At 37.5% G+C, this 9,619-nt stretch overlaps 1 long non-coding RNA gene across 1 annotated transcript; it reads left to right on the top strand.

The window, feature by feature from the left end:
- The first annotated feature begins 3,835 nt into the window (after window positions 1–3,835).
- On the top strand, window positions 3,836–7,352 carry LOC108264405 (uncharacterized). The gene is made up of 3 exons (XR_001812413.3): window positions 3,836–3,920; window positions 4,785–6,919; window positions 6,999–7,352. It is a non-coding gene; the product is annotated as an uncharacterized LOC108264405 (long non-coding RNA).
- Window positions 7,353–9,619: the final 2,267 nt, after the last annotated feature.

The raw sequence follows: 9,619 nt of genomic DNA, 5'->3' as shown, positions 1-9,619 counted from the left end.
ATGCAAAGTAATTATTAACCGTATTTAGTGGTTATGCTAAAAATGATAGAAAATTACCCCCCCCCCCCCCCCCCCAACCTTCACTCAAATCTAGAGCTTTTAAAAAGATCCGTGTAGAGCCCAACAGCAACATTTTTCCAAAGTGTATTTTGAACTACAACCTATATGGTAAGCAAAAAATCCAAAGAAACCATTGAAGAACTCTTTTCTCAGAGTATCATTGATTTTTGTAGAGCATTAATGTCTGAAAGCAGACACTAAACAGAAATTATAAATCACGGGAGCGCTGTCAAGCCAGCAATGGAGTAGGTTGGGTTTAGTTTGGGCTCCTAACTTAAAACAACTTCTGGGTTTTTTTAAGTTAATAAGTGTTTTTCATAGTTAAATGCTAGCAAACCCTGTTTCTAACATATTTTCTTAAGTTAAATGTACATATATTTGCGTGAAGATGGCGGCAAATTTGCGGAAATATAAATTCATAGAGTCAACCAAACCTAGGACCAGTACCACCTCGTCCGCGAGTTCTGCTGCCTCTCCAGGTTCGGAGCCCCCGCCCGGGCAGAACAGCCAAGAGATGGATGCTGAAACCTTGAAGATGGATATCTTGCTTTCACTAAGGGCCGACATTACTGCGGTGATAAAAACTGAGCTGAAAAGTGCACTTGCTGAAGGTTTCGATTTTCTTAAGAATGAGTTGCTAGCAGTGAAAGCGGAAATAAAGAACAATAAGGCCGCAATTCACTCTGAAATTGACCACATGAAAGCTACAATTAAAGAGGTGGAAGGTGGGCTAACGACCTGGTCGGGCGAAGTGGCAGTCTTACAGACTACGGTGAATGACCTGGTAGTGGAAGTGACTGGACTCAGAAATAAGTATGAGGACATGGAAGGGAGACTGAGGAGATGTAACATCAGAATTCTGGGGGTGGCGGAAGCAAATGGATCCAGCTCTACAACATTGGTCTCGGAACTACTGAGAGAAATACTACAGTTGGATAGAGATGTGCTTGTGGACTGCTCTCTTAGAAGCTTGGGTCCTGTAAGGAAGGATGGGAAACCATAGCCAGACTCCACTACTACCAGGACTGCGTTGAGGTACTGAGTCGGGCGCGTTCTCGAGCCCCGCTCCGGCGTAACGGTGAGACGATTTCTTTCTTTCCGGATTATACCACGAGTGTCGCTAAGGCCAGGGCGGCCTTCAATGAGGTCAGGATGTTGCTCCGTAACCGGCAGGGAGTTCAGTATAGCATCTTGTTTCCAGCCCGTCTCCATATTACGTTCAACGGAGAGGAAAAGGAGTTCATAGATGCAAGCAAAGCGATGAGCTATGTCAAGAAGAATATCATTAATACTGTAGAGGGCTGAGTGAGTAACATTGCCCTGGCTAATTCATCGTCTCTGAACTTTGACTGAATGATAACAGTTTGATCAGACTTTTACTGTGATAAGGAGGATGATCAACACCGCTGTCTTATTTTCTGTTATATATGCTATGATAGGGTGTATGCTTCTACACTGTGATAGGATGCACTTTTTTTTTGAGTTTACTTTTCATACCACGGGTTTGGTGGGAGCTTGAGCAGTAGGCTCTATAGAGTTCCTCCACACAAGCACTGAATGTGCGGCTTTGTTTTGGGAGGGTACAGTGAGCACCCTGTTCCTGTAGGTGCTGTGGGGGGTGGGGTGGGGGTGGGGTGTATATATATATATATACATATATATATATATATATATGGATTGGTATTGTTGTCTACCTCATATACTGTACGTATTACGATAAGTCACTGTATAGTACAAAGCATCATATCCTTTTCACACATTCCATCTACTGAGTCTGCTATTCAATGGTGGCAAATCCATGCCAAAAATCCACCTAGCTTGACTGTATATCATTGTCTAACTAATTTTTCCGGAAATCAGTTCTGATTGGCTGCCTGCCGCTGTGGCTGATTCAACAAGATGGCTGATCAACGGGATGTAGGGATGGGGAAATGAAACCTCATAAAGCACTGAAGCTTTCCCCTGACTGTTCCAGGAAAAGATTAAAAGCTTCAAGAGTGTCTAAAACAGCTCAATCTGGTAGTTAATCAAAAAAAAAAGCAGCCAATAGCCGATGGAAGAAGCTCCGTCTTATGAATCAGCCACCAAACACTCCGTATGTAATTTCAATGTTATGTGCACAAATAAAACCCTAACACATGTGTGTGTTGAATTTTATAATACAGAAATGTCGACCTTCTGAAAAGTATGTTAATTTATGCACTCAATACTCGGGCTTTAATCCTTTTGCACAAATTACTACATAAATGCGGCGTGGCATGGAGGCGATCAGTCTGTGGCACTGCTGAGGTGTTCTGGAGGCCCAGGTTGCTTTGATAGCGGCCTTCAGCTCGTCTGTATTGTTGGGTCTGGTGTCTCTCGTAGATTCTCTACGGGGTTCGGGTCAGGTGAGTCGGCTGGACAATCAAGCACAGTAATACCATGGTCACAAACCAGTTACTAGTAGTTTTGACACTGAGGGCAGGTGCAGAGTGTTGCTGGAAAAGGAAATCAGCATCTCCATAAAGCTTATCATCTTATAAAGCTGGATTTTTGATTTCCATGAGCTGTAAGCTGTAATCATTGAGATTAAAACAACAAAAAATGCATGAAATATTTCACTTTGTTTAAACAATCTAGAATACATTTGGGAGGGGGGGCAAGAAAAAAACCCAAACAACTTTTCTACGATATTCAAATTTTTTTAGGTGCACCTGTAATGTTTGACACCTGGGAAGGCTCAAAGCCAGGTTTTTAATCAGTGGTTTGATGCCTGCTAGTTTAAAAGATTTAGATACATAGAAAATGCTACAGTATGAGGTTTTTTTTTTTTTTTTTTTTTTGTTTTTTTTTTTTTTTAATAGGCATTTGATTGCTTCTGGTAGTATTTGTTTAAGAAGATCATAGCTAAGGGCTCTAGTTCTAGTTCATGATTTTGAAGAGGAAATCAGTGCAAATTAATTGAGTCTGTTTTATTGGGATAAAAGACTAATCACTCCACTGATGTAGTTTTCTACATAGGTACAGCATTAAAATGTCATATGCAACGACACGCCTAACAGCATGCTTACTAAAATGGTGTGGTTTTTTTTTTAACCTCCTGTAGCATGTCTTCATTCAAAATAAAGGTATTTTTTATAGGATTCAGTTGAAATGTTTATTACACTTCACTTAATTGGAATTTTTTATGACGAATGGCTTACTTTATTATGCAACCTGTTGTTATGATGTATTAAATTGAGAGATTTGTCTCAAACAATACAATATGATACATAAATCAATTATACATACACTTATACATGCATACATACACACAGACAAATGAGTATTTTGTACATTATCAGGAATTATATGATTAAATACAATGGCAGCACTATTTAGCAAGAAATTAAAGAAAGGTGCATGAGTAAAAACAAAAAACAAGTAAAACAGGTTATGAAACTTACAGCTACTCCTAGTCAATAAAAGTGATCCTACAACTTGTCAAGAACAAATAAGCAACAAAAGATGTTAAATGGCATTAAAAGTTCCTAATTTTGTCTGGTAAATAATCTGATGAAAGATGTATAAGTCCCATAAAACAAAATGAAACCATTTATGGAGAGCACATGACACAAATAACAATAATAACTCAGAAAGGACAAAAGCAGATCACTGGAGTTAGTGCATCTCAGCTTTCGTTTACTCAGAAGTACAAAGTCTTCCTCATAAGTTTAGGTGGGTTGAGTCAAGTCATGTTAGAGGTTTGAAGGAATGCAAAAACTGCCTTCAGGTAGGTAGGTGTGGTTTTTGTCAAAATATGATTGGCTGACAACCGATATAAAGCGAATCGGATTTATTTTCTCTGTGGCAGTCGCCAAGACAAAACAACGGAGGAAACGGTAAGTGTCTTCTAAAGTTTTTGCAACTTTAACAGGCTTTATATATATATATATATATATATATATATATATATATATATATATATATATATATATATATATATATATATATATATATATATATATATATGACTAGACTCGTGAGTTTGTAAGAGTCAGTTTAGTAAATTGCTAAAGTTAGCCTTGTTTTTTCTGTCTATAACTATGGTGGTAAAGGGTGAGGTTATCTAAAGTACTGCTAGTTAGTGTACATTACATAGAAACTGAGTAAAATCAATGTTTATTGCTATAAGGAGTCAACAGACAAGTGACATAACGAGCCACATAGTATACATATTAGAAAAAAATAGCTGATAGCTTAACATGTGCCTTATTTTTATTTTCCATGATGTTAGCTATACATATTCGTAGCAGCTTATACTACATGCTTAAAACACAACAAATAACGTCAGGAGGCCGTATTCAATATTTTCTCACAGTCGTGTGCTTCACCTCAGCTTTGTGTATTTGTGTTTGGGGCAGTGTTGCAGGGTTGTTAAGCCTTCACGCTCCAGTGTCAAAATTCAACCAAACAATGATTTCTAATGTTGTGTTACTTACACAAACCGTGTGTGTATATAATATAAAATAACAGCGCCATTCATAGATGTAGAAAAAACAGCAGTTTGTATAGTGTATATTGTGCAACTGTGACTTTATATTAGATTACTGCTTACTGTAAATATCTGTCATTAACTACTACTACTACTACTACTAATAATAATAATAATGATAATAATAATAATAATAATAATAATAATAATAATGATAATAATAATAATAATAATCCTACTGTTCTCACACTGAATTTCTCTCATTTTGCAGGTTTTCTGGAGGCGCACATACATGATATCACTTCTAAGTATAAAAAAAAATATCTTTTGAAGTACATTTTTCCTAAGCCTATACAACCCAGTTTTAACATTTTTCATTTGAAAATGTCCAAAAAATTTTTTTTTAAGTGTGTTAAAATTTTAAAGTCTATATCACACCATTCTAACATTCTTCATTTGGATAATAGCTCATACCCGCCTTGGCTTACAAGGGAAATTATTGAGAACTGTTTCTATGAACTAAAATCTACGAATGGCCCTGTAGTTTACGAAAGTGGAGAAATTCGAAAATATGATCCCAGCATGAGGAAGGTGATTAGAAGGGAAATACCATGCGAAATAATTATTACTGATGGAGAAAAAATAACAAATGGACTTGGCTGTTATTACGGCTGTGGTCATGTCCTGACTGCGTTACATGTTGCTGAAAACGCACGTTTAGAAAATTCTGAAATACTCAGTGCTTTCCCTAATGGAAAACATACACTGATCTATAAGGCTGAATTTACAATATCGTGTAGCACTGACACAGACAGAGATCAGGGATTTATTAAATTACTTGGTGACACTAGTCCGCTTGGTGATGGTTTACAAAATCAGATTGCTAAAGCCAGTGAAAATGAAAGTGTATATTTTTACACCTTAGAGCCTGATGGAAATTTTCAGAAGCAGGAAGGTAAAATCCTTCATCCAAATTCAGACATGAAGAAAAAAATGATTACTGATGAATTTATAACATCTGTAGCAGGTATACCTGGAGACAGTGGCTCACCTGTTTACAATACTAAACATGAACTGATTGGTATATATAGAGGTAGCTTTACATGTCCTGACACTCCTAAATATAAATATGGCCGCTGTTCAAGAATTTCTCCACAGTTACCCTGGGTCCGAACAAATTTGTGTAGTTTTATAGCAACAACTATTTTGTGATAGCGTTTGTAATACAACCCCTGATTTAGAGATGATCTGCTTCTGTTTGGTTGACATTAATTGATTTTAGTCTATCTAATCAATTTAATATTATAATGTTTGGCTTATGGTTCTGTGTGTGCGTGTGTGTGTGTGTGTGTGTGTGTGTGAGTGTGTGTGTGTGTGTGTGTGTCTACGCGTCTGCACTCAACACATGAGCCAAACTGAGCAACTGGGCCAAGCCTCTGGTTTTTCGGTTTCATTTTTGTTTTCTGCCAGACTGAGGAATTAAAGCTAATGTACAAGCGGAACCCGAGTCTGCTGAGATTCACCTGCTGACAACAAGCATTTACCACACTGGAGACAAAAACCTGTGAGATCAGTACCACCAAAGGTCACATGTACATGGTGTCAAATCGCCTGGCACAGATCGAACAGCCTCAAGCCATCTTCTAGGATGCAAGAGAAGCAGCATCAGGCCCTCACAGGTCTGCAGCAACAGCAGCAGGAAATCCTCCATAAACATCATGGAGGAGCAAGCGGCAGACCAACCCACCATCCAGAGCCTGCTGGCACGATCCCCTCTATAAACTCTCTCACTGGTCAGAATGACACCCCAGGGTGATGTCGAGGTGTACCTGGAGATGTTCGAGAGTACCACCTGGGCATGAGGCTGGCTGAGTGAGGTCTGCACATTCAAGACCTCCTGAACAGAGACCTGGCTGCTTTCCAGTGGCTCGCATTGGCTCATGCATTGTGTGCACACACACACACACACACACACACACACACACACACACACACACACACACACACACACACACACACACACACACCACTCAGGCTCAGCTCACTAAGACAGATGGGGACAGAAAGCTCGGAAAAAGCTGAGTTCTCCATTATTTAGATTTGACCATTTCTAAGCACATAGGGCTAATGGAATTATAAACACTATGCCTGGAAATCTTAAAATACGTAATGTTAAAGACAAGAAAATGTTTTTAAAAATTACATAAAAATCACCTTCCCAAAACCAGCACAAAAAATTTAATATAAAAAAATACCCATAACATTTATTATTATTATTATTATTATTATTATTATTATTATTATTATTATTATTATATAGTAGGCAGGCATGTAGTGTATGATCCTCTGGAAACCACTTCCTCCATTTTATCTGGCGGCTGCCCAGGGTGAGGTGCACAAAATAAGGTAAGTTTAGATTGAAATTAAACACCTTCTGACAAGCACTGTAGCATAAATTTAACAATCCGTTCTCTGTGTCTTACAGACAGTAGATACACTAAAGGAAAGAACAACTCACCCTTGCTGCACTGGATAGAGGACACCTGGATACTGTAGATTTATACCTACAAAATGCTGCTGTAATCATCATCGCTGCAGTCATCACTTCACCTGTGTGCTGTAATAAGTTATAATCACACTATCCGGTGTCACCCACAAGAGGATGGGTTCCCTACTGAGTCTGGTTCCTCTCAAGGTTTCCTCCTCATGTCACCTCAGGGAGGTTTTCCTTGCCATCGTTGCCTTAAAAGCTTGCTCACTAGGGATCTAAATCTACATCCAGGTTTCTGTAACAAAATATCTACTGAACAAGAACAATAAAATGAAACGTTGAAATGAACTGAACTGGTGTGATGACTATCTCATGATTAAACTCTGGGTCAGAAAGAATATAGTTTACTGGAAATCTAAAAAGCTACAGATTGAATTGAATAGATTACTGATGCGTTTAAAATGGCATTCCTGAACAGGTATTTTAAAATAATAATAGTATTACTAATAAGCCCATTTAAATAATTAAAAATCTGAATAATTAATGAATACCATTCAGCAGCATGTAATGGTATTTTTAAATATTTTTTTAGTGATGAAAAATCATGGCGCCCTGCAGTATTAAAAATTGTCCAATAGAGGGCAGTGTCTACAGTTTAAAAACCACCACACTTAATACTGTTCCACATGTCACTTGTATATGTGACTTAATGTGTCTAGAAATCTAGCACAAAAATTTATTTGTCCTTTTTTAAAATGACCTTTCGTGTTCAGATTATAATATTAGTCATTATTCATTATAAAGGACATTTTGCACATTTTGGGACATTTCTCTCTCTCGTTATGTGTGATTCTTTTCTGAGAAAACAGAGATTCATTTACGTACTTTATGTTATTTTTGTATATTAATGGTCCTACAGAATATTATTCCCCCTCACATTGTGTTCGCTGGTGTTTTAAATACACCGTCAGGTTGCTGTGGGTGGAGTTAGTATTGGCGGTTGTCTTGTGATGTCACCACATCGATGAGCATCATGTCAGTTGTGTTTCAGCTGTAGGATCAGAATACACTTCATTACTCTTTAATCAGCACCAGCTGTGCACCTACTCCATTACTAGAGTCAGAAAAGTTAATTACTGCATACATGAGAAAAAATGTTAATATGAAAAATTATATTAAATGACTGATGTGGTAGAAATAAGAGAAAAATCTCATATGCACTATACTGTATACTTCTAAACACATGTTAACTTACTGTACACTCATAACTACATACCATTCTTTTTAGTTTAGTTAATGTAGCTGCGGAATAATCTGTAATCGTTTCTAAATAATAATAATAATAATAATAATAATAATAATAATAATAATAATAATAATAATATGCTTTAAAATGTATAACAATAATAATCTGGCATTGTAAGATTTGAATTGACATCTTCATGATTAAATTATTAACTAAAAAGTCACGTTAGGTCCACACCCTGCTTTTAATAGATTCAGAATTGTTGATCGTTGATAAACTGGTGTGGTATAAGTGGAATAAAACACTTAAGAATGTGCCGTTTTTGGAAAACAATCAACATGGCAACTTCAGGCTGCATCACATCATCCAATAATACGACCCATTGTTTTCCTAAAACAGCATACACATCAGTGGTTTATTCTCTAGTTTATTCCTTATTAAAGTTTTCCATCCTGATAAAACTCATATAATGAGTCTTTATTGGGTACATATACATTACAGTGTATATCACAGTGAAATTCTTTTCTTCACATACCCCAGCATGTCAGAGTGCTGGGTCAGCCATGATACAGCACCCCTTGGAGCAGAGAGGGATACGGGCCTTGCTCAAGGGCCCAATAGTGGCATCTTGGCAGTGCTGGGGCTTGAACCTCCGACCTTCCGGTCATTAGCCCATAGCCTTAACCACTGCCCAACATGATTTGACATGCAAATGACCAAGATGGAGCTATGAATATGCAAATAGGTCTATGACATCATCTCTCGAATTCTATCGTGGCTTCTAGACTAGCGAGCGACATCTGACCTTTCAGTTTCTATGTACTTGTGCAACATGGAGCTCTGAATTCATCGCAAAGTGACAACACGAGAACTGACTGCAAATTATGTAGACTATAACACATAAAATGGAAGAAAATTTTTATAACCGTGGTTTCATCTTCATCCTGTGATATACGTCATCGAATTAAACATGTAAAGTGGCATTATGAATAAACATAAAGCTTGGAGGGAAGAAGAAGAGATTGTTTGTGCCTCTGGGGAGTTTTCTGTATAAGCTAGTGCAGATAGCTATTAGCGGATGAAGATAATACAAAGCCTGACGTAACACATAAATTAAACTTAAATACATTCTAAACAAATTTGGTGTATATAAAGTGTAAAGTGGCCTGTAGGCTTTGTATTTTAGCTATGTACTACTACATTTGTCCAGAAAACCACACACACACACAAAAAAAAACATTTGTCACAAGCCACACCCACAAACAACAAAGTATCAGCTTAGGCAAACTACAAGCGACATGAGCAACTTCAAACGCAATAGAGAAAATAACTCGACGGCATTAGGACCCAGAAGTGCCCTTGCTAGCAG

This window comes from Ictalurus punctatus, chromosome 1 (assembly GCF_001660625.3).
Source record: "Ictalurus punctatus breed USDA103 chromosome 1, Coco_2.0, whole genome shotgun sequence".
Classification (NCBI taxonomy): Eukaryota; Metazoa; Chordata; class Actinopteri; order Siluriformes; family Ictaluridae; genus Ictalurus; species Ictalurus punctatus.
Note: the sequence above shows the minus strand (reverse complement) of the source record. Positions and strands in the feature narration are given on the sequence as shown.